The sequence below is a fragment of the Somniosus microcephalus genome, chromosome 9 (assembly GCF_052327205.1).
Source record: "Somniosus microcephalus isolate GS21.2 chromosome 9, FLI_Smic_1.0, whole genome shotgun sequence".
Lineage (NCBI taxonomy): Eukaryota > Metazoa > Chordata > Chondrichthyes > Squaliformes > Somniosidae > Somniosus > Somniosus microcephalus.
This window is the reverse complement of record NC_140995.1, coordinates 62414425-62436238: the sequence shown is the minus strand read 5'-3', so window position 1 is coordinate 62436238 and position 21814 is coordinate 62414425. Positions and strand designations below refer to the sequence as shown.

Sequence of the window (21814 nt, the reverse complement as noted above, 5' to 3'; positions counted from 1 at the left end):
AAAATGTCCCTGTGATTTTTCTTCAGGATTGTTGGAGTACCTAGGACATTATTCTTTAATTCCAGGAGACTCCAGGACAATCCGGGAGTGTTGGCAACCCTGCACTTATGCTGTGAAAATCCTCCAATTAAAACTATCACAATCCTACAGAAATAATTGCAATGGAGATTGAGTGACAAGTGTACAACCTCCACAACCAGACACAAGTAAGGAGGAGATTAGAACTAATCAGCAAGTTGATCTTGGAATTTTGTTTGTTTTCCAAGGAATAAATGCAGTTTCCCAGATGGGTTCCTGGAATACCAAGCAGTTTCTCCTTAATGTCTGAAATCAATTCTTATATCAAAACAAACATCCAATGGGGTTTCTTGGCTGCATACAGTGACACCACTATGTGATTGGGTAATTCCCCCGTCAATCACGCCTGGAGACCACACTGCTGTCAGTGACTAGGATTGATTTTACGCACATAATTTGTATTGTTTAACTATCCTCCACTCAGTCCCGCCCTACTTCCAGCTCGTTGGCTGATGCAGTTGTGTCATTAATCACTTTTTTTTTAATCCAGGGAAGCCTGGATATTCTGGCTATTTGGAATTTTTCTACAGCAAGTTACAAGCTCCCATTTGCAGTTGCCTTAAACAAGGGTAAAACATTGTATTTTTTTCCTCAGCTAATAAACAAAGCAAGCATTGTGTTATTTCATCTGTGGACTGCTTTTTATTGTTTTCTGAATTGGGAATATGAACCTTTGTCTCCAGAAAAATCTCAGCAGAGGCTGGAAACAGAAATTTCACCAAAAGTTTGCTCTATAAACTAATGGGACAGGAGGATCTTAACTGAGCTGCAGAACATACTGGAAAGATTTACTTTAAGCTGGTTATGATGTGTATTGGATTTATTAAATTGGATTCCAAAAGGTTACTAGAATAGTGACGGACCAAAAAGCAAAGGTTGCGGAAAGGGTTCATGGATGCTATAGAACAGAACAGGGTAAGTAAAAGAAAACAGATCAAAGTGGTGAGCATAAAATCCCCTGCTCAAAGCACACAATATGGGAAATCAGCAATGGTCATAGAAACTGGGAGGAAAACATGCAACTGGGAGGCTGCAACTTCAAAGTTGCATTTACTTTTGCATTCAAAATACTGTACATTTTTATTTCTGACATAGCTAAATATATAGCTGTATAAATAACATTTATATATGAAATAAAATAAACCTCAAAGAATATCATTTTGAAACTAAATTTAGCCATAAAATCAGTTATGGAATGTTGCAAATGCCTTCAACATGTTTCCTTTGTATAAGGTTGCCTAGGGCGCGAGTTAAACTAATGACTTCAGGTCCCCAAAGTGAAAAGATGCAAACAAGTACCAAAGTCTCCTAAAGCGCTAGTGCTAATGTGAGTGTCACTTTGATAGACTTCAACTTCTAGGATGCATTTAAGGCCATCTCTTTATCCCCAATCTCAATTAAGTGTCAGCCATAACTCTGTGGTAGCACTCTGGCCTCAGATTTAGATAGTCATGGATTCAGGTTCCACTCCAGATTTAAACACCTAATCTAGGCTGGCACTCCAGTGCAGTACTGAGGGAGCAATCTTTTGGATGAGATGTTAAACCGAGGACTCGTCTGCCCTTTCAAGTAGGTGTAAAAGATCCCATGGCACTATTCAAAGGGGAGCAGGGGCGTTCTCCTGGTGTCCTGGTCAATACTTATACCTCAACCAATATCACTAAAATAGATTATCTGGTCATTTATCTCATTCAAGCCACTGGACCTGGAGTGAAACAGCAGCTTACCTGTTAAATAGAGCTGAGGTGTGGCGAGGCCAACTGTTAGAGATAATCTATTTTCTACATCGGATTTCCAATCAGAAGGCAGTGCTATTTGTGGGATCTTGCTGTGTGAAAATTGGCTGCCGTGTTTTCTTACAATGGTGACTACACTTTCACAAGTACTTCATTGGCTGCAAAGCACTTTGGGATGTCCTGAGGTTATGAAAGACCCTATATAAATGCAATTTATTTCTTTGTTTCAATTTAACACAGTACTGGATAGGTAGCATGTTTACAAACATGGCACACTATATAAATGTGCAGTCCTGCTGTTAGTCATACAAAAATTATGTTACTTTAAAGGCACCTCTCGATTTGCTGATTGGAAAAACAAAACACTTTTCTCCTACATACAGCCTGCTGATTGGAAATCTGATGTCAAAAATAGATTCTCTCTAACAGTTGGCCCCACCACATATGAGCTCTATGGAAGAGGTAGGCCCCTGCAAGTCCAGAGGTTTGAATTTTAAAATACAATACCCCACCCCCTCACATTACATTTCAACTGCTCTCCCCCAGCTCAGAGTACACCACACTAAATATCACAACTGCACTCTAAGTCTTAGACTGCCTGTCAGCAATGTTACAGGAGATTAGCTAGTGGGTTAGAATAAATGTTAAAACTCCTCTTAATCTTCAAAATGAACTTGACTGATTCTACAGTTAAACCCTGAGAGGTGTGACTCATTTACCATCTCTCGGATAAAGATTTAAGGGCATTATGCTGTATTTTCTCATGCACCTGAGGCTCTCATAAGATCCATGTAATGCTATCCCAGCCTGAGGGTGGGTTGCAGACAGAAATCAGTGCTTCAACATCAGCAAGTAATGTGTAAATGGATATGTCGACAGAACTGCAACATAAAGGAAAAGACAGAATTTAAACAATACATGATGGGCTCGAGATTAAATTATCTTTATATAAGAACATAAGAAACAGGAGCAGGAGTAGGCCAATCAGCCCCTTGAGCCTGCTCCGCCATTCAATAAGATCATGGCTGATCCTCTATCTCAATACCATATTCCCGCTCTCTCCCCATACCCCTTGATGCCTTTTGTGTCTAGAAATCTTTCTATCTCCTTCTTAAATATATTCAGTGACTTGGCCTCCACAGTCTTCTGTGGTAGAGAATTCCACAGGTTCACCACCAATTGAAGAAATTTCTCCTCATCTCAGTCTTAGATGTCCTACCCCGTATCCTGAGACTGTGACCCCTTGTTTTAGACCCCCGCCAGGGGAAACATCCTCCCTGCCTCCAGTCTGTCTAGCCCTGTCAGAATCCTATATGTTTCAATAAGATCATCTCTCATTCTTCTAAACTCCAATGAGTATAGGCCCAACCTTTCATCATACGTCAACCCCTTCATCCCAGGAATCAACCTAGTGAACCTTCTCTGCACTGCCTCCAATGCAAGTATATCCTTCCTTAAATATGGAGACCAAAACTGTACGCAATACTCCAGGTGCGGCCTCACCAGCGCCCTGTAAAGTTGCATCAAAACTTCCCTACTTTTATATTCCATACCCCTTGCAATAAAGGCCAGCATTCCATTAACCTTCCTAATTACTTGCTGTACCTACATGCTAACTCTGTGTTTCATGTACTAGGTCCCCAGATCCCTTTGTACCGCAGCATTTTGTAGTCTCACTCCATTTAAATAATAATTTGCTTTTTCATTCTTCCTTCCAAAGTGGATAACCTCACATTTTCCCACATTATACTCCATCTGCCAAATTTTTGCCCACTCACTTAACCTACCTATATCCCTTTGCAGATTCTTTGTATCATCCTCACAACTTGCTAACCCACCTATCTTTGTATCATCAGCAAATTTGGCTACAGTACACTCGGTCTCTTCATCCAATATAGATTGTAAATAGTTGAGGCCCCAGCACTGATCCCTGAGGCACCCCACTAGTTTGCCAACCGGAAAATTACCCATTTATCCTGACTCTGTTTTCTGTTAGTTAGCCACTCCCCTATCCATGCCAATATATTACCCCCAACCCCATGTGCTCTTATCTTGTGCAGTAACCTTTTATGTGGCACCTATGTCAAAGCAGAGTATAGGATAATGCTGTGTGTGGAACGTTTGCAAGCTGAAACTTGATCATCATTCTTGCCCTATGAGTGCAGAGCTAAATTCTGTGACAAATGTTATCACACATGTACTAATTAAGTTTTAAACTCCATTAATTCATTTTCTTCTATATTTTCAGACTTCTCCCCAATTCTCTCACCATGGTCAAATGCAACAACCTCTGCTGATGATTTCTCTGTAACCAGTCTTTAGTAGATGCACAAGAACAGCCCAATTTAACTTGGACTGAGAGCTCCTAGTAGGTGAGCTCCATGGGGTCCCCAGTAAAGCGCTGGTTAGGCCCCAACTGGAGTATTGTCCAGTTCTGGTCACCAAATTTTAGGAAGGCTGTGAAGGCCCTCGAGAGGGTGCAGAGGAGATTTACCAGAACGGTTCCAGGGATGGGGGATCTTAGCTACAAAGGACAGGTTGGGGAAGCTGGATTTGTTTTCATTAGAGCAAAGGAGGTTAAGGGGTGATTTGATAGAGGTGTACAAGATTATGACGGGTTTGGATAGGCTAGACGGGGAAAGGCTGTTCCCACTAGTTGGTGGTACAAGGACTAGGGGACACAGATTTAAGGTTTTGGGCAAGATATCCGCGCCATTACTAATACCGTCTATTTCCACCTCCACAACATCGCCCGCCTCCGCCCTTGCCTCAGCTCATCCGCTGCTGAAACCCTCATCCATGCCTTTGTTACCTCTAGACTTGACTATTCCAACGCACTCCTGGCTGGCCTCCCACATTCTACCCTACATAAACTTGAGGTCATGCAAGGCTTGGCTGCCTGTGTCTTAACTCGCACCAAGTCCCGTTCGCCCATCACCCCTGTGCTCACTGACCTACATTGGCTCCTGGTTAAACAACGCCTTGATTTGAAAATTCTCATCCTTGTTTTCAAATCCCTCCATGGCCTCACCCCTCCCTATCTCTAATCTCCTTCAGCCCTACAACCCCCCGCGCCCCCCGGGATCAAAAAGGAAGTATTTCAATTTTGGGGAAGAAGGGATTGACTGATCAAATTGCCTGAATTTGATCTTGAGACTTAAGGAAAGTGTCGTTATTGCCTTAGTTTTTGATTAGGTAGAGCCAGAGGAGATTACTGCCAAGAGAGAAAGGAGCACCCTCGAGGAAGTCAAGAGAGCTCGGTTTACTTAGTTCAGAGTAAAGTTTAGCAGATGTTAGAACAAGTTTATCCAGTAGTATAAGTGGTTGAATTATAAGAAATCTGTTGTAAATCACTAAATACAGATGCACAGAAGAAGCTACAGCAAACTGAAGAACCAGGAACAAAAGACAATCACAGTTGACAGGCTGCAGGCATAGTCTAGTTACCATGCACAAGATAACTATGGATGAAGGTGGCCATTCGACCCATGTTAGTTTGTCGCTCCACTTAAGGGTCTCCCATTGCAGCATTAAATTGGTTCGTAATGATTCCAGGGTTTTCACCTCTATCCAGGTATCCATTCGCGTGCACATTTCTGCTGCTGCTCTTGATCCATGCCACTTCTTTTCTCCACCACCAACCCTCTCCTTAAACCCCTCTTCCCAGCCCCTTCCACCCTCACCTCCAACAAGAGCGAGGAGCTCATGGACTTTTGTCATTAAGGTTGAGACTACCCATTCAATTGCTTCTGCTATCTTCTCCTTTCCCCAAGCCCACAAAGGCCAACCTCCCACCAGGCTCCCCTGAACCCAAGTCTCTCTAGTTTCTCTCCCATTTCCCCTCATGCCTTCTCCAAGGTCATCTTGTTTGCGAGAGCCACCTCCTGCTCCCTTGACTCATTCCATCTAAACTGCTGACCACCCAACTTCCATACCTGGCCCCCATACTAGCTCATACTGGAAACGGTTCCCTCTCACCAGGTACTGTCCCCCTCCCTTTCAAAAATCCTGTCCACCCCCTCCTCAAAAAACTCATCCTCTGTCCTTGCAAACTGCTGCCCCCACTCTAATGTTCCTTCAATGTGTTATTGCCTCCCAAATCCAGCCCATCTTTCCTGCAACTCTGTTTAAATTTTTCCAATCGGGTTTCCCCCCTGCCACAGCACTGAAACAGCCCTAATCAAAGTCACAAATGGCATACTATGTGACTGTGGAGCACTATTCTACCTTGTCCTTCTCAACCTTTCTGCAGTCTCTGACATCATCCTACACTAATGCTGCTCATTCGTTGCCCACCTCAGAAAGACTGTCTTTGCTTGGTTCTACTCTTACCTATCCAATCGTAGCCAGAGCATCTCCAGCAGCGGCTCATCTTCCCACCCCTGGACCGACCTATCCATGGCCCCCTCCACTTTCTCATCCACATGCTGCCCCTTGACGACATTGCCCAAAGACATGGCAACAGGTTCCACATGTACATTAATGATTGTCCAGCTTTACCTCTCCACCACCTCCCTCAACCCCTCCACCGCCTCAGTGTTATCAGACTGCTTGACCGACATCCAGTATTGGGTGAGCCACAATTGCCTCCAGTTAAACATCAGGAATACCAAAGCCATCGTCTGCGACTGTCACAAACTGCGTATCCTCGCCATTGATTCCATCCCCCTCCCCAACCACTATCGGGTTGAAGCCGATGGTTCACCACCTTGTTGTCCTATCTGATCCTGAGCTGAGCTTCCGATCTCCATCACAAATACCACTGACTTACACCTTGGTAACATTGACAGCCTCCACCCCTGGGAGATAAAGGGGGAGGGTGGCAATGGGGAAAAAAACAAAGGGCAACAAGAGGGAAAAAGTGAAGAATAGCAAATGGGGGACAAGAGGGAATAGCAACAAAGAGGCAGGGATTACAGGAGAGCCAAGAGAGAAACGGTGGCCGCCAGCATCTAACTGTCAGGTTGGGATGGGAGTTGGCAGCTATGAGCAGAGCCGTTTAAAGGTCGGACCAGGTCAGGAATATGGCAGCCACAGAAATGGGCATTTATCGGTCAGGTCCAGGTCAGCACACATTCAAGGATCGGATCAAGTTGGAGACACGGCATCCATTCAATGGACCTGGCTGGTCGAGGATTCGGTAGCCATTCAGAAAGAGACGGTTGGGTTGGGGATTTACCAAGCATGAGAGAGTTAGGTCAGGGAGCATGCTAAATATCCAGCATCAACCATTCAACATTCCCATCGCCAATTAATTATGAAGAGTAAAAATATTTAAATATACAAAACTTACAGTTAATAGAGTATAGTACAGAAGTTTGCACGTACTATCTCTGACTATTCCAGTGCTCTCTTGACCGGCCTCTCATCTTCCATTCTCCATAAACATGAGCTCATCTAAAACTCTGCTGCCCGTATCCTAGCTCGCACCAAGTCCCGTTCACCCATCATCCCTGTGCTCACTGACCTACATTGGCTCCCGGTCCAGCAACTAATCGATTAAAAAATTCTCATCCTTGTTTTCAAATCCCTCCATGGCTTCACCCCTCCCCTATCTCTGTAACCTCCTCCAGCCCCACAACCCTCCAAGATCTCGGCGCTCCTCCAATTCTGGCCTCTTGTGCATCCCCAATTTTAATCACTTCACCACTGACGGCCGTGCCTTCAGATGCCGAGGCTCCAAACTCTGGAATTCCCTCCCTAAACCTCTCTGCCTCACTTTCCTCCTTTAAGACCTACCTCTGAGACCAACCTGTCCTGATATCCCCCCCGATATGGCTCACTGTCAATTTTGTTTGAAAACACTCCTGTGAAGCGCCTTGGGACGTTTTACTACTTTAAAGGTGCTATATAAATGCAAGTTATTGTTGTGTACCATAAACAGAGCACCTGGGATGGAGAAATTGATCCTGACAGCACCACCGATGGTGGTGGACCTGGGTGGAAAACTGAGGTACTGCAGCATCAATAGTGGAGGAAGAACTGCAACTTAACTGTGACACTTAACATAGCAAAATTTAACTGGAAATGTTGACATAGAAAATCACAATAGGAAATGTTGGCATAAAAGGGTGCGACCCAAAGTCATGACAACAGGAAAGGTGGTTCGTGGAGAGGAAGTATGTGCCCTACGCAGGAGTTTAAATATAATATACATGCTGATAGGTTATATGGAAGGTGGTGCGGTGACATAACATACTGGAGGACCACACTATGGCAGTGGCCAGGTGCAGGTTCAACCTCTCTCTCCACCGTGCTTCTGATCTTAAGTCATACTATGGTGGGAAGACAAACCATATTCCAGAGTCACTTCCCTGCACATGTGCAGACAGCAGCATTGATAAGAGACTGAGGAGCAGATCACCCAGCTTCAGGTGGCTTGTGTCCAAGGGCATTCCAAAGGAAATGAAGGGCTATTTCGGTCTCAAACACCAAAAAAAGTCAGTTGCGAGTCGGAATCTAAATGCTAGTTTGCCTATTTCTCGTACACATTTAAACATCGTTAGAGCCATAAGGAAGGTTCCAGCAGCTCTCACAACAGAATAGGTTTTATTTACTCAATTTTCTATAGGATAGGTTGAACTTATGGCCACAGCTGATGACCTGGGAGTAACACCGATGCACTACACTGTCTGTACAATCTCACACCAAAGTTTAATCCTCAGTAGCCTGTAACCAAGGTGAGTTTAGGATAAATGCTTTGGGTTTGTTTTTAGTTACCTGCTTGGTGAATTAAAGGTTCTAAAGTCAACGTCAAGCCCCATGGGATTCGCTGAAAAATGTCTCTGGTTTAAAACCAACCAAACAGATTTTATTTGGTGTTGCACTGCAGGTGTTCTGCAAAGATGACCTTGTAAACCTTTACTGTAATGGAAGCAGGTGAGTATATGTAGAGCCACTGTGAACCCAAATATCTTCGTGCTCTCTTAACTATCTCACTGCATCATGTACCGAGTCAGTATTTCTGTAGTTCCTCCTCCATGTGTGATTACCATTCCTTTGCTTACTATCTCCTGAACAGATTTCATATTTAAACCAAACCTTTAATCCAATATTGTCAGCAGGACTCTAGTAGACAAAAGGACACTGCAAAGATGAAGTGAGATTGGTACACCTGCAGCTTTCGCACTGTTCGTTGCCCAGATTCAGTGCCAGTGAGGATTACATTACTAGCTAACGCGCATGCACTTTTTTTCTGCAGCAGAATGTGACAAATTTCCAAAAGCCTGTTTACACCAGCTTGATTCACTGCGGCCTTGGATCACAGCAAAGCATGTTGAACCCTTAACTTTGGCAACCGTCATGTCAATCACAACGCAAGTCTACAGCCACAGTGTAAATTGGGCAAAAAGATTAATGCTCTGAATTCACCATCCAGGTCCCAGCTCCAGAGAGGGAAGAGAACCAAATTAATCTAATTGGCAGAAGCTTACAGCATGTCCAAATGCTGGACAAATGGCCATTTATAGATTGTGAAGTAGAAACAGACAGCGAAGCAGAAAATTACTTGCTGGATTCTCTTTCATTCACTTTCAGACAGACTTGTGCTGCATGAAAAGGTGATATCAGAAAAAAAACACACCCGGCAGCTGCTGTAATACCAGCGAGATAAAGGACTCCTCACTCATCACAGAGCCCGATGCTGCCATGGTTACCATACTTACACTTGATAGGCAGTCGTCTCAAGAAAAGATTGAGCTGTCAGAAAAAGTGTGACCCAGGGGCACTGTGCAATACAGATAGCTTCAGAAGTGATATTTAAGGGCCACATCCTAAATTATACTGCACTAAAATTGTAATTAACAAAAATAAGAATTATGTTAATATCTGCACTGTAGGGCTGCTTGTGTTTTCGGTATCAGTGGGGATGAGAGCGGTGTTCAGACTGGTAGTATTACCAGAGGGTGAGCTAGAGACAGTAGAACATCTCAGAAGAGGCAAGAACTTAACATAGAACTGAGAAATGGGCTGCCAGGAACAGCATGGGGTCTGTTTGTGCACAAGGATCAAATGGCTTGCTGAACCATTCAAATACTGATCAGCCTTTTTACTGTAGTGTTTGTTTCTCTGTCTTGTTCTGATCGGAGCCATTCGTATTGGTTTTCTGGCTTTAGTGCATGGGCATTTTTTTAGTTTTCCACTGATTTCACCTGTGTCATCACTTGGAGTCACCCAAATTAAACACGTGTCAACCTTCCACGCTAGCACCTGCAATCAAGCTCTACAGGGATGCATCTTCGAGGCTGGGAGCGGGAGGAAACTGGGTAGCACAGTGGGTTAGACACTGGACTTTCACCTCTGGGATCTGGGTTCAAATTCTGGTCTTGTTCATCTCCAATTTTCTTCGCTTCACCATTGGCGGCTGTGTCTGCAGCCGCCTCGGCCCAAAGCTCTGGAGTTCCCTCCCAAACCTCTCTCTCCTCCTTTAAGATGCTCCCTAAAACCTACCTCTTTGACCAAACTTTTGGGAGCCTGTCCTTATATGGCTCGGTGTCAAATTTTGTATGATTGGGATGTTTTATTACGTTAAAGGCACTATATAAATGCAAGTTGTTGTTGATAGTGTTGGGATAAAAGTCCCCTGTCTGTTGGCTGGATCAGCCATGTGTGGAATGAGCTCAGACAGTCTCAATCTAACTGTGAGCAGTCAGGGGTTTACAGCACAAAACTGCCCTAATTCAGCACAAAGGGATTCTGCTACTCTGATAGGCCCAAGGATAGTCAGTGTAGGAAACAGAATACATCACACTGGGGCTGTTCTTCCGAGTTTGGGACTGAGGCAGAGGGGGAAAGAGGAGTGAGTTTTACTTTGCTCATGGCTGCACCTAGCCTGGTAGTGCTCAATACTGACATTGGACCAGTAATTCCGGTCCCAACGCGTGAGTACGGATGGGGAACTCACGCGTGGGCCCGTTGGAAGTGCCGGATTTCAGTATGCACAGCGCATGCGCGGGAAACCGGCATTTCCTCCAAGGGGTTCAGAGGTCCAACGCGTGCGCGCAGGACTCTGCGCGCACGCGTTGAACTTCCTTCTTTTTGACAGGTTTGCCCGTGTGCAAGGGCCTGAACTTTTTAGACATATAAAAAGGAGGCGTAAGGACTTGATTCTTGAAGGTAAGTGGTCTATTATCTAAAATAACATTTTTTCCACAGCTTTATTGTTTTTAAGGACTTTACAGGTAAGTTTATTTTTAGACCCGATTTCTTAATTATTTTTTTCAAAAATTTGATTAATTGTTTAAAATAGTTTTTTAAAGTTATTTATAGTTTATTTAATTATTGGGATGTTTTTTAAAATTTTATTTAAAGTTAAACTAGTCTTTTGGGCGCCCGTACTTTTCATGAGTTTGACAGTTCTTACTATCAAACTCATGAATGAATTTTCCCCTCCCCTGATTGGCTGCACAGTGCTCATCTGATCCCAGCCGGCACATCGCACTAACTACGCCGCTGGATCAGGCAAGCACATCGCGCCGACATCTGAACCGGGCCTGTGACAGGAATTCCAAGCAGGCCCAGGCTTCAGATGTCGGCGCGCCGGGTGAGTGCACATCGGGGGCTTGCACGCGCGGCAAGCCCCCGATCCTAATTTCTGGCCCATTGAGTTCTTGAAATGGAAAGTCTCCGATCTCCCAGCACAGCATGCAACAAAAAAAATAAAATTAAAATTAAATATAAGGGCACATGCAACCAAGTGAATTAGGAGTTCATTGCTCATAACATCAGTAAATTCACAACAGGGCACAGAATGAATATAAAACCTAGAGCCAATCAGGTGTAGTGAGCCTACACTTCCACATTTACCTGGGAAACCAGCCAATGTACATGATTACTCACAGATTCAAGAGTGTAGTTTACTGGACACTATATGGTCTCAGTACAGTACAGGGGTACTGCAACAACTGCACTGTTTACAGCCAGAATGTGAACTTAATCTTAAAGCAGAATTTTATTTTTGGGTACTTTCTGCATTACATCTAGAAACTTTTTGTTTTGGTTTATTAAGAGAGAACTGTGCATTGCAAATTCCACGCATTTCTCCATCCACACTTACTCCTTTATCACAGGCAACCTCCTGACAGTAGGATTCCGCCCTCACAGTGGGCACTTCCTTCTAGCATCTCATTTTCACGATTGCAACTGACCACAAGATCTCACTTTCAGTTTCAAAAGCCTGTCACCTCATCAACCGAGCTAGCAGAACAAAAGTTAAACACGTTCTGTTATAGACGCCTACTTTGTATCGCCCTTAAGTGCCAGAAAAATAAGACTCAAGTCAACAGTCATCTGTTCAAATTGAAGAGATGTGACCGTCTCTACCAAACCTGTAGGGAGGAAGGTGAGGGGAGCCATTGCGAAGAACACAGGAACTTCCCGCCTACAATCGGCCTTCCGGCCAGACCTAGTTAAACTCTGATACGCTTATCAATTACTCCATAAAAGGCGAAGAATTAGGAAAGTAATGAAAAGGTTTTTATTAACTAAAGAACAGAGCATGCCTCTCGTGGACGACTGGTTCCAAGAAGGAAGTGGGTTGCCGGGCAGCCACCTTTATACCAGGTCATGTAGGCGGAGCCAGCTGAGGCATGCATTGGTACACAGTGAGTAGCAAGAGGTAACAATGTGCAATAACGATAACAGTAGTGAACAACAATGAAGGTTTACCACATTCACCCCTTGTTTAAAATTGAGTCCGGCGGGGTGAAGTGTACTAAAAGTTCGTGTAGGTAAGTCTATCAGGAGGCCTTGTATGCCGTCCTGATCGTCGTAGCAGCGGCGGCGATGCTGCAGTATCCAACGTCGAGTCTGGTGTCTGAGTGGTCGACGAAGGGTCCTGGGGCTCCGGCATGCCGTCTACAGGGGTTGGGTTGGGAGAAGTGGTGGATAATAACGGTGGTGATTCAGGGGCGCCCGACGGTGCGAGGTCTCGTATGGAGACCGTGTCCTCCCGCCCGTCTGGGTATGCCACGTAGGCATACTGGGGGTTGGCGTGTAGGAGGTTCACCCTCTCGACCAGGGGGTCCGTTTTATGGGTCCTCACGTGCCTCCGCAGTAGGACGGGCCCAGGAGAAGTCAGCCATGTCGGTAGTGAGGTTCCCGATGTGGACTTCCTGGGGAAAACGAACATTTGCTCATGAGGGGTGGCATTAGTGGCAGTACAAAGCAGTGACCGGATGGAGTGGAGCGCCGCAGGGAGGGCCTCCCACCAGCGAGAGGTCGGAAGGCCCTTAGATTTTAAGGCTAAGAGGACGGCCTTCCAAACCGTCGCGTTCTCTCTTTCCACCTGGCCGTTCCCCTGGGGGTTGTAGCTGGTGGTCCTGCTCGTAGCAATACCTCTCGCGAGCAGGTACTGACGGAGTTCGTCGCTCATGAAAGATGAGCCCCGGTCGCTATGTATATAGCTGGGGAACCCGAACAAGGCGAAGAGGTCATTCAGACATTTGATGACCGTGGTACTGGTCATGTCTGGGCAAGGGATGGCAAACGGGAAACGGGAGTACTCATCAACAATGTTGAGGAAGTACACGTTGCGGTCAGAGGAAGGGAGGGGCCCCTTAAAGTCGATGCTCAAGCGCTCGAAGGGGCGAGTGGCCTTGATCAGGCTTGCTCTGTCTGGCCTATAAAAATGCGGTTTGCATTCGGCACAGATTTGGCAGTTCCTGGTCATAGTTCTGACCTCCTCGATGGAGTAGGGCAGGTTGCGGGACTTAATGAAGTGGCAGAATCTGGTGACCCCGGGGTGGCAGAGGTCATTGTGGAGGGTCCGCAGTCTATCAACTTGCGCGTTGGCGCATGTACCTCGTGATAGAGCATCTGGGGGCTCATTGAGTTTCCCGGGCCGGTACAAGATATCGTAATTGTAGGTGGAAAGTTCAATTCTCCACCTCAAGATCTTGTCGTTCTTGATTTTGCCCCTCTGCTTATTATTGAACATAAAAGCAACTGAACGCTGGTCAGTGAGAAGGGTAAATCGTTTTCCGGCCAGGTAATGCCTCCAGTGTCACACCGCTTCCACAATAGCCTGGGCCTCCTTTTCGACAGAGGAGTGTCGAATCTCGGGGCCCTGGAGGGTCCTTGAGAAAAAGGCCACGGGTCTCCCCGCCTGGTTAAGGGTTGCAGCTAGGGCGAAGTCGGATGCATTGCTCTCCACTTGGAAAGGGATGGACTCATCCACTGCGTGCATTGTGGCCTTCGCAATATCACTCTTGATAAGAGTGAAGGCAGCACCCGCCTCTGATGTCAGGGGGAAGGAGGTGGACTTGATGAGGGGTCTGGCTTTGTCCGCATAGTTGGGCACCCACTGAGCATAGTAAGAGAAAAACCCCAAGCATCTCTTCAGTGCTTTTAGGCAGTGGGGGAGGGGGAGCTCCATAAGGGGGCGCATTCTGTCGGGGTCGGGCCCGATGACTCCGTTCTCCACTACGCAGCCGAGGATGGCAAGGCGCGTGGTGTGAAACATACATTTCTCTTTATTGTATGTTAGATTCAGCCGCTGGGCCGTACGGAGGAATTTCGCTAGATTAACGTCATGGTCCTGCTGGTCGTGGCCGCAGATGGTGACGTTATCCAGATAGGGAAAGGTGGCCTGCAGCGCGTTCTGGTCAACCATCCGGTCCATCTCCCTTTGGAAGACCGAAACCCCGTTGGTGACGCCGAAGGGGACCCTAAGGAAGTGGTAGAGGCGGCCGTTTGCCTCGAAGGCAGTATACTGGCGGTCCTCAGGGCGGATAGGGAGTTGGTGGTATGCTGACTTAAGGTCAATGGTGGAGAATACCCTGTATTGCGCAATCTGATTGACCATATCAGATATGCGGGGAAGGGGGTATGCGTCCAGCTGGGTGTACCGGTTTATGGTTTGGCTGTAGTCGATGACCAGGCGGCGTTTATCGGCGGTCTTAACGACTACAACCTGGGCTCGCCATGGGCTGGTGCTCCCTTCGATAATGCCCTCCTTCAGGAGTCGCTCCACCTCAGCGCTAATAAAAGCTCTGTCCCCGGCGCTGTACTGCCTGCTCTTGGTAGCGATGGGTTTACAGTCGCGGGTGAGGTTAGCGAACAAGGGGGGGGGGGGGACTTTGAGTGTGGAAAGGCTGCAAGTGGTGCGCAGCGGGCGATTTAAAAGCTGTTGGTTGCAGACTGTGAGTGGGGGAAGGGGTCCACCGTATGCCAATGTGACACTTTTGAGGTGGCACTGAAAATCCAACCCTAGCAGAACGGCAGCGCAAAGACGGGGCAGGACAAGAAGTTTAAAATTTTTATATTCAGTGCCCCTAACCGAAAGGGTCACCACACAGTAGCCGCCGACGTCCGTTGAATGGGACTTGGACGCCATAGAAATCCGATGGCGCGTTGGCAGGACCGTGAGGGAGTGGCTACGCACCGTGTCGGGGTGAATAAAACTCTCCGTGCTCCCGCTGTCAAACAGGCAAGTAGTGGCGCGGCCGTTTACCGTAATGTCCATCATGGACCTGGACAGATGATGAGGGAGGGCTTGATCCAGCGTAACGGAGGCCAGTGTATGGCTGAGTGAGCTGATAAAGTCGTCCGACGAGACGGTGGTCGAGTCCGGAGACAAATTGGCAGTTGAGTGCGGAGGGCAAAATGGCGGCGGCCATGATTCCGATCCCCACGCGGCCGGAGGTGCACAAAATGGCGGAGAAGATGGCTGCCCCCACAGTTCACACGCGGCGCTGCTGGCGTTCGCGGGTTTCCCTCTGCAGGCGTTGGCATAATGGCCTTTCTTCCCGCAGCCAGAGCAGGTAGCGGTCTTCGCCGGGCAGCGCGCTCTGGGGTGTTTTAACTGGCCACAGAAATAGCATTTTTGGACCTGGTTACGGGACATCGTTGCAGTAGTTGGTACCGGGGGCGGCGGTCCCGGTTGCTTTCGGGACATCGCTGCAGTAGTTGGTACCGGGGGCGGCGGTCCCATGTCCCAAGGTCGCGATGACCATGGCGCGGCCCCGTTACGTGCGTATGCTTCGAGGTTTCGGTGGGCCGCATCTAGTGAGAGCGCGAGGGCTACGGCCGTCTTCAGGTCGAGCTCCTTGCTTTCGAGCAGTCTCTGCCGGGAGTAGTCGGACTGGAGGCCCTTAACGAAGGCATCACAGGTAAGTCCCTCCGCGTGCGCCACAGCCGTTACCGCCTTACAGTCGCAGTCCCTGCAGAGCGTCTGTAATGCCCGTAAAAATGCCTCTACTGATTCCCCCAGTTGCTGCCTGCGGGATCCCAGGAGGTATCTGGCGTAAATCGTATTCACTGGGCGCGTGTATTGCCCTTTTAGCAGGTCGAGAGCCGCCGTGTACGTAGTAGCGTCCCGGATGAGTGTATATACTTGAGGGCTCACCTGGGCGGTCAGGACTTTTAATTTGTTCTCCTCCGATGTCACGGCGGAGGCTTCTAGGAAGGATTCAAAGCAGCTCAGCCAGTGTTCGAAATTGGTAGATGAACCCGCCGCTTGGGGGTCGAGGTCCAGGCATGCTGGTCTGAGGGCTCGCAGCAACGCCTGCTGTTGTTGCTGCTCAGTTCCGGACATTTTACTTTTAGTTAATAAAATTGATACGCTTATCAATTACTCCATAAAAGGCGAAGAATTAGGAAAGTAATGAAAAAGTTTTTATTAACTAAAGAACAGAGCATGCCTCTCGTGGACGACTGGTTCCAAGAAGGAAGTGGGTTGCCGGGCAGCCACCTTTATACCAGGTCATGTAGGCGGAGCCAGCTGAGGCATGCATTGGTACACAGTGAGTAGCAAGAGGTAACAATGTGCAATAACGATAACAGTAGTGAACAACAATGAAAACAATAACAGTGGTTTACCACAAACTCTAACCCTTGGACTCTTCCACCTTGAATGAGAGGGACCTTATAAAAAGAGCACAAGATACTATTTCAAGTTAACCTGCCACTGCAGGTACAAACTGGTTAAAGCTAAGCTCGGGTCTGATGTCTGCGAGCACTTCGCCGCAGTGAGGAGAGCCCTGGAATGGTCCTCTGGTTAGGGTGGTGAAGGTAGTTTGATGCTGTGATGTTTGGGGGAGGGCAGGCAGAGAGAGGAGAGGTGAGAATCCAAAGTTCCTATGGTAGGATGGGCCAAATGGCCTCCCTCATCTCTACTAATCTTTGTATCTCCCATCAGAGTATGTCATTTAAGACTGCTTCACAATAATCAATACCTGCTGCAACACATAGGTCAGTCAGCCTCTACACCAATAACATCAAACATCTGAACACTGCATAAAAAGACCAACTTAATAAAACTTGCCTGTAAGCAATGTGTTATATACAAGACCCTCATTTTGGCTAGTTATTTACCCAAGGTCAATGAATAGTCAATTTGTCAGTAAACCATTGTACTCATCACTTATTCTACAACCCACAAAGGACACATATTTACATTCTCTGTAATCAGTTATTCCTCAATAGGCATCGAGAGCTAGTTCAATTCCCTTCTATAAACATTCCCGTGCACAAGCTCAGCTGTCACTTTACCCAACTGCAGAAGCCATGTCTCAGCTAACAAGTAGCTGCTTCATTGTAATTACATTTAAAAATAGGGTAGAACAAAGCTTTAACTATTTGACAGATTATTTTATAATCTATAGCAGAGAAACAACATAGCAAGTAAGGATTTCAAGGGTGTAATCTGATCTCAGATGCAGAGATCAAATCAGCAACCACTGCAATTTTAATTTTGCAATTGATGCCATCGTCTGAAGCCCTCGTTTAGACTCCAACCTTATAACTCCTGTGTGACCCATTATTCTCTGTGCAATATTACAGCGCTTTGTAATTGGTATCAAAAGCCTGTTACATGTAATTAAATAGGAAAGCTTTTATTCATTGACTCTTCCTCTGCTAATGTATTTCAAGATATCTGAAATGTTATAGTTAACTTGTAAATGTCAACACCAACGTCCACGTAGCATGGAGTATACAACCCAGATGTCAGCCAAGATCAGGCAATGGGGATGCGTGGCATCTAATCTTTTCCTATTTCTCTGCTAAGGTTAACAAGTAGAACCGTTCTGATGAAAGGTCATCGACCTGAAACATTAACCCCATTTCTCTCTCCACAGCTGGGGCCTGACCTGCTGAGTGCCGGCAGCATTTTCTGTTTTTGCTTCAGTACAACCATTACTCAATTCTCCGATGTACTAAGATTAGCTGATGGAAGGACACCACAGCTCTTCTTGGGAGGAACAAGGCTTGGGTTTGGGTTAAATAAATAAAAACACACACTTGACCGCAAAACAATCACGAATAAGAGCCTGGAATTAAACTAGGTGTCAATGGCACACCACTTACTTCACACCTCAATGCCTACACTTTCAAATCTCAAGGGCAATCAGCTTCAAGGCTTTTACTTGTGATAAGGTTTAATACTCAGGTGATTCACAGTCTGACACCAGGAGAAAACAGTTATGTACTTCAGATCACTTATGGATAGAATACTTTCAGCTTTCATTGTCAAATATGGATATGTGAACCTGCTGTGAAAGTGTCAATTAAGTGAGGGTCGGGTCTGATTAAATTCATGCTGGATTGTAGTTTCTGATCATTTAAGTGGCCTCCACACAGTGTCCATCAGTTCTGCTCAGGACCGTTGTTAATGGGACAAATACTCAACTGTGAGGAATTATGGCTGTCCTCAAAAGTTTGTCACCATCCTCTGCCTGCTTCACGACAACATGCAAGCCTGACCAACGGTTCCACCACAGACCCAATTCATGTACGGACCGGGGTCAAGTAAAGCTGCGTCATCGCACCAACGCTCTTCTCTATCTTCCTTGCTGCAATACTCCATCTCACCCTCAGTAAGCTGGAGTGGAGCTAATTTACAGATCAAACGGGAAACTGTTCAACCTCCAATCCAGATCCAAGGTCGCCCCGTCCTCTGTCATTGAATTACAGTATGCAGATAACGCTTGCGTCTGCGCACACTCGGAGGTCGAACTCCAAACCATTGTCAACACCTTCACCGAAGCGTACGAGAGCATGGGCCTTACACTAAACATCCGTAAGACAAAGGTCCTCTACCAACCTGCCCCCGCCCACAGTACTGCCCCCCAATTATCAAAATCTACGACAAGGCCTTGGACAACGTGGACCACTTTCCATACCTTGGGAGCCTACTGTCAACAAAGGCAGATGTCGATGACGAAGTCCAACACCGCCTTCAGTGTGCCAGTGCAGCCTTCGGTCGCCTGAGGAAGAGTGTGTTTTAAGACCAGGACCTCAAACCCAGCACCAAGCTCATGGTCTACAGGGCAGCAGTGATACCTGCCCTGCTGTATACCTCAGAGACATGGACCATGTACAGCAGGCACCTCAAAGCACTGGAGAGGTACTACCAACGCTGCCTCCACAAGATCCTGCAAATCCATCGGCAGGATAGGCGCACCGACATCAGTGTTCTCGCTCAGGCCAACATCCCCAGCATCGAAGCTTTGACCACGCTCAATCAGCTCCGATGGACGGGTCACATCGTCCGCATGCCCGATACGAGACTCCCAAAACAAGCGCTCTACTCGGAGCTCCGACACGGCAAGAGAGCCCCAGGTGGGCAGAGGAAACGCTTCAAGGACACCCTCAAAGCCTCCTTGAAAAAGTGCAACATCCCCACCGACACCTGGGAATCCCTGGCCCAAGACCACTCAAAGTGGAGGAGAAGCATCCGGGAAGGCGCCAAACACCTCAAGTCTCTTCGCCAGGAGCAGCAGAAGCCAAGCACAAGTCAACCCAAGCACCCCACCCACCCACCCCTTCAACCACCGTCTGCCCCACCTGTGACAGAGACTGTAGGTCCCGCATTGGACTCATCAGTCACCTGCAAACTCATTTTTAGTGTGGAAGCTAGTCATCCTCAGTTTAGAGGGACTGTCTAAGAAGAAGACCACAGTCAGCAAGAATGCAGCAGCAACAACATTTTGTCCTACTGCAGCTGCCATCATCCCTCCAGAGAAGGAAGAGAGCAAGTGGGAAGCTGGAAAAAGCTGACTGCACCCATGTATCTGAGGGCATGAAGAGGTCGCCCGTGTATCCCAGGTCACAAAGAGGTTGCCCACGTTTGATGCCCCTTCACCCCACCCCAAGAAGTTTGCTTCAAGTGGCTGCAGAGTTAGTCAGGCCAGGATCAGGTGATAGTTAGGCCAAGGCTGCAGGAAGCTTGCGAGTCTCTCACTGCAAATTCTCTCCTGCACACATATGGCATTTCACAGGCTCTGTGTTCACATAAAACCTGGAATCTCAGTCCCAGTACTGAGGCAGTTGGCCCCAGCCGAGTTGAGCGGCTTTTGTTAGTTTATTATAACTGAGCAGCTGGATAGAGCACCACACAGAAATTGATAGAGAACAAATCCTACTTCCACGATGGCTCACACCAGCTGATCATGAAGCCGAGAAAATACACATCAGGCAAACAGCACCACTGGAAGAGAACGAAGGACAAGAAACTGGTGCCGTCTAGAATAGCTTCTTAGCAATTATAGCCAGCTTTTACACAAGACGAGCATTGATCAGCCTTCTCCGCATTTTCTCACTAGATATCCTCAAGGCTGTAGCTTGGTGCCAGGGGTGCTGGCTACTCTCCAGTGGCCTCACCAATGTGGGCATCCTTCAAGCCCGGACAACGAGAGTCAGGTGTGTGTTTGAATGGCGGGGTTGTGGTATAATTTATACTAAAATTTAGTTCTCAAGGGGTCAGATTTACAGGACGACCACTTGCTAAAAATATGGATCACAAGTCAGAATGGCGTGTCTATCAAGACAGCTGAAAACAATGGAAGTTTGTTTAAAACAAAACATTCACACACCTTATCCTCTTCAACTCTGTAGTGACTAGTTTCAAAGTACCGATACCTGGGGCAGGGGAGAGCAGTAGCTGGTTTAATTGGCAGCCCTGCTGACCAATCCCCAGACAGGGCACAGGTCAGAGGTGAGGTGGTAGTGTCCAGTCCAGGAGGAAGAGAATAAAGACAAACACATGGTATTGTGACAGTTCGGTTAAGGGCTGGAGAGGGAGCCCAACCTAGTGAGATTAAGCTCCATTATTTAAAGTTCAAAGTCTGTGAGATTCACAAAGGTGGCAGACAAGAAAGGAGTCATTTAGCTTGATAACTGGGATAGTGCGTGGCATGCCTTGTTATTTTTTTCTTCATCACAAGGAGGAACTAAATTATTTGGCGGCCGTGCCTTAAGCTGCTTGGCCCCTAAGCTCTGGAATTCCCTCCCTATAAACCTCTCCGCCTCTCTCTCCTTTGTTAAGACGTTCCTTAAAACCCCCCTCTTTGACTAAGCTTTTGGTCACCTGTCTTAATATCTCATGTGGCTCGGTGTCAAATGTTGTCTGATTACACTCCTGTGAAGCAACTTGGGACCTTTTATTATGTTAAAGGTGCTATATAAATGCAAGTTGTTATTGTTATAGTAAGGTGAAGAAAGGCGAGATTTGCTATAACTGTTACTCTGTACGTTCACCTCCTGACTCAAATAAAACAGCTTGATGATTCATATCTGGCCTTGACTTGCTAAAGTGATAGCCCGCCTCGTGGGAGTTAGGAGATTCACATGGACTTGTGTTCAAGGACATAGTATTCAGTTCATATAAAAAGGGGGCTTTTAAATTTGTCTTTGGGATGTTGGCATGTATGCATCTATGGCTCGTCCTCAATTCTCAACAGAGCAACTTACTAGGCCATTTCAGAGGGCATTAAGAATGAACTGTGTAGAGCAAGGAAGCCATACATCACTTTTACTGAGGCCTTGAAAGGCTTCCGCCAGTTGCCCTGTATTTGTGCGTGCATCATTGTGTCTGTAACAGAGACTGACAAATATTATACCTCAACAGCAGAGATGAAATCTGGCAGTGTTAGACAGTCAAGGAAACTGGCTTGGTATCACTTTTGATGCCACTCCAATGTCGAGGGAATGTGAAAAGCAGTTCCCAGTGCTGTAAGTGGAGCTTAAACCCCTGGGGACCACATGGAAGAGCCCCTTTAGTA

The 21814-nt window shown here is 46.7% G+C and overlaps 1 protein-coding gene across 4 annotated transcripts in view; it reads right to left on the bottom strand.

The window, feature by feature from the left end:
* Window positions 1-21814, bottom strand: part of sipa1l2a (signal-induced proliferation-associated 1like 2, genome duplicate a) — a 547440-nt gene that overhangs the window by 203677 nt on the left and 321949 nt on the right. The window lies entirely within an intron of this gene.